This window comes from Ixodes scapularis, unplaced genomic scaffold (genome assembly GCF_016920785.2).
Source record: "Ixodes scapularis isolate PalLabHiFi unplaced genomic scaffold, ASM1692078v2 PGA_scaffold8__174_contigs__length_109621045, whole genome shotgun sequence".
Lineage (NCBI taxonomy): Eukaryota > Metazoa > Arthropoda > Arachnida > Ixodida > Ixodidae > Ixodes > Ixodes scapularis.
In genome coordinates this window covers 61,113,495-61,117,700 of record NW_024609883.1, presented here as the reverse complement: position 1 = coordinate 61,117,700, position 4,206 = coordinate 61,113,495, and the positions used below count along the sequence as shown (strand labels likewise).

The window sequence follows — 4,206 nt, the reverse complement described above, 5'->3', positions numbered from 1 at the left end:
AACTTGGTCTCTGAAATCATAATCATTTATCGTCGATCCATTCGCTGTCCGATTCCATTTCATAAATACGAAAATACGAGAGCTGTGTTGAAATATAGATATCAAATGATTAAACAAAAGCCCGAAATATCGAAAAGACACACAATTTCAACACGGAACGTGAAAGAACACGAAAACAAAGCTCCGGTAGTGGCCTGTGCAGCACACAACGCGGGGGAACGGTGAGAAACTGAAAGTCGGCTATGGCGGCAGGGTCACGTGACGTCAATATGCCGGCGCCCATGAAATGTTGCCTGAAAGGGTCTATAGCTATGCTTTTCTTGTCTTAAAAACATCATTGTAACAATCGTGCAACTTTCTGAAGTGCTTTTCTAAAGTGCCGTTAATGTTATTGACCCACGACTAGTTAGCTCCACATACTGTGAACAACTTTATTTTTGCGGCCTCAATATTTCGCAAATTTGGAGAATATTTCATGCGCAGAAAATTTTGCGAGGAGTGGTGAGCTATATATTCTTTACCATATATTGGTGGGATGCGTTTTTTGCAGAAATTTTTAAGTCAAGAAATTTGCGAACAATTAAGTTGTTTACAGTAGTCGGGTACGCTTATTTGCCTCCCAAGCCTTTGTAGGGCCTGACAAGTCAATCCCCTTCACCGTGCTATGGTGTACTAGAATCTAGTACATTATGACCATGCGAATTCACGCCGCTCTTCCATCAAGATTCAATTTCTCGGAAGAAAACCGAAAAAAAAACTCGTCCCCTCCCCCGGCTGGTGCCGATGCCGTCATCTGAATGCAACACAGCGCTTTGGCATTGCCACTGGGAATTGCACAGAGCCCTTGCTTCAAGCAAAATGGCAGCCTTGTTCCCATCTAGCCTATCAACACATGCATTTTGTTCTCTCGAACCGGAAAACAGGCAAAGGTCCATTCTCTACAGTGCTTACTGGTAGCACCCACATTTGCAAAATCGTCCACTGACAGTGAGAGTACTTCCCCTATTTCAACAACTATAGCATCAATGTGTATTTTTGCAACAGGTCTACATTCTGTTTCACATCACGTCCCACCGCAGCGGATGCTCCAAGCCGCCTCAGCCAACCCAGCTCTGCGAACGTAGCACTTGATATGCTCTACGCATGTCACCCTCTTCAAGGTCAAGTAAAGGCCTGGTCACACATACAGCGGACCGTTAAAGGAGCTATGCAACAATTTTTGTACTTTGCGCAAATACCACTTAAAACGGATCCCTAACGTTAATGACCTATGAAACACGCGCTCGTTATTCACCCCACGCAATAAAAGTCCCAGAAAAAAATTAAAGAAAAACGAGCAGCGTTCACCCCCTCAACTCGCAACCAGAACAGGCGGCCACGCGATCTGTAGCCGATTATATGCCGCCAATGTTGATCATAGCCACGCGCTGGGGTTGGCAAAGCACAGGACACGCGCTGTGTCCAGACATTGTTATGGCTCGGCTGTTGTCGTCGTTGCAGCGATTGGACGCGGGCGACTACCCGAATGCTTCTCGAGCTAGTAATTATCACGAGCCCAAGCCGAGTGCCCACGCAATGCTCGGGTCCAATCTATGAACCGCATTCAAATATCGTCACTTGGGTGTTCTGCGATACCCACGTTACGTCATCAAATTTTGCAAAGGAGAGATTGAATGAAAATGATCGCTTTTGTCCTTGAAATTACGCCGCAACAAAAAAGTTTCTTGGCCAGTGGCGTTGCGTGTGAGTATCCTTGAGTCCCAGGTGTGCCAGTAAGCTCGTGTCAAGTGAAAAACATTCCAATTGAATATCGTTGCACCGCTCCTTTAAGTTAGCGCTACGTGAGTGCTCCAAAGAGCGCTCATGTGGTGCTTCCTTGCGCGTGACTTAGTTCTAATATAGCGCGCAATCAGCGTTTTAGTAGCGCTCCTTGTACGACCGTTATTGCTGCAGATTAGCACGTGTACTGATGTTCAGGTTCCTGTGGTTGGGTGTGCAACAGTACCATGACGGACATGTGGGATGCTGAAATAGAAAGGCGACAAATGCCCTTACATACGCAATTAGTGCATATGTGTGTGGACGACTTAACGCCCAGAAGAGCCTTCTGAGTGCACGAAATCTTTCGCCACCGAGATATCGATGGGTATCCGGTGAACCTCAATCCCAGGCCGAGGGACCGGGACACAGAGCTCTTTAGAAGGTGATTATTTTTTAACTGCGTGTCTCTGAAATCAGGATCACGCATGTTGAATAGACAGTGATAAGGTCGTACCCAATCAATTAGTTGCTCAGAGTCCATGACTCTGAATCGTTTGCCCGACCCTTTGCTTGGAGAGCGGCTCTTTTACTTCCTCTTCTTTCAATGCCAAAGGAAAAATAACAACGGAATCGCCGTGCATGCGTTGCTTCGCAGCAGCAAGCACGGCACAAGGAGCGCGCTTACACTGCGCTGCTAAAGCAACAACCGAGCGCTGCTTCCAGCGCTCATGAAGCGCTAACTGAGCGCTCCGCTGTATGTGTGGATCAGCCTTAAAAAGATTGGCTCCGATGGCTCGTAGGTGGTGTAAAGCCTTTCTATCCTGGGAAAAGCGGCACCATTCATTGTTGTGGAAATGCTCGAGACTTGTGCCGGGCACCACCTTCTGGGAAGAACATGGCGGCTGAAATTTAGCTCAGTGCTGCGCTGTGCTGCCATGATCTTCCCAAGGGCTACACGTAGCACGTACCTCGTGCATCGGCGCACCTTGCGCTACTTTTGAAACATAAAGGGGCTTCAAGGTGGTGCAGTTGGCAACGGTTGCCCTGTGGCCGCTGTTGCAAGAGCAAACTGTGGTTCGAGCACAAAATTATGAAGGTAGGCTTGTTAGTCATTAGATTAAGGGCTTGGGGAAAGTGATCTATGTGACTTCGCCCATTACCTGGCCCACCCTTCTGTTGGGGCTTTCGTAGGGATGGCACAAAGAGTATGTTAAGCAAAATAGCTGTCAACATAAGAAAGATGTAATAACAATGTCAGCATGCAGAGCATGTTATGGTCTTAAAGGGCCCATGAAACGATTTTTGGGTTGGTATAGATCATTTTAGATTGGGATTTTACTAATAGAACATCGTTCAGTGGGCCAAAAGAAAAAAGGTAGAAAGTCAAAAGCCTGACATTCAGTGCGAAAATTTGAAAACACAGCGGACTATTTCGTTCCTCCTCCCCTTCGTAACCGCTCTGCCTTTTCACTGGGATACATCCGCGGTCCCAAAAGCGTGTCATCGGCTCCAAACTGACGTCACACAAAACCGGACCTCATTTAGACCCTTCACCCCTAAGCTGACATTGTGGTGGAAGCTACGCGCTTGCCGGACCAATCGGCCACCTCCGTTTCATCACCTGACCATTCTCTGCAGTCACATTTGCCACGCTTACGTGGCAAAAGTGTGGCTAGCCCAAGGAGCACCTAGCTTCCACAGCACTGTCAGCTTAGGGGTGAACGGGGTAGGGAAAGAAACTTTTGTCTGAATTTTGAGCGACGGGCTAATCTTCTAGGGGGAGAATGGCTCTCTCCGGGTACACAAACCAAGTTCCGAGCGAGAGGGGCCTCCCTTCTTTTCGTCTTCTTGAACTGTTTGGTGGAATGCGCGATTTATGAGTTGAGGAGGAAAGCGAAACAGGTAAAAGTTGGTAGAGCGTTTCATGACCCCTTTAACTGGACAAGAGGCTAAACCTATGAGCATACCACTGCAAATATTTCATGTTGACCTATATAGCACACAAACTGCCTCTGCTTGCCAAACGTTTACCCCTGCATCCTTATTTTCAGAACGAGGCTGGTGTGCTGCAGTAATCAAATGACAGATGAAGAAATAAACTTCAACATATCGACTGACCTCCCTGAAGTGAGCGCCGCTATCCTTCAGCATCCCGCTCCACTCCCGGCTGTTCGATGAAACCATGGCCTGCCTTGTGGCTCCTGCAGAAAGTGTTGGTCTCCCGGTCATCCTTGTTCTTTCCCGCAGAACCTCGGCACGTCCACCGCGGGCTGCTTTGCCTCGGGAGGATGACCGTCAATCCAGCAGTCATGACGAACAGACGCTTAATCGCCGCAAAAAGAACGAATCGACTGAATCTCGACAGCCACGTCTGGTTTCAATAGGAAAATGCCGAAGGTCTTTCCACGAGAAACCCCAGTTGCCCCAGTCACGGAACCCCCAGAT

General features: G+C 48.0%; 1 long non-coding RNA gene across 1 annotated transcript; it reads left to right on the top strand.

Annotated features, from left to right (window-relative positions):
- The first annotated feature begins 357 nt into the window (after positions 1 to 357).
- Positions 358 to 3,965, top strand: LOC121833520. Its single transcript, XR_006076745.1, has 2 exons — positions 358 to 501; positions 3,813 to 3,965. It is a non-coding gene; the product is annotated as an uncharacterized LOC121833520 (long non-coding RNA).
- The last annotated feature ends 241 nt before the right edge of the window (positions 3,966 to 4,206 follow it).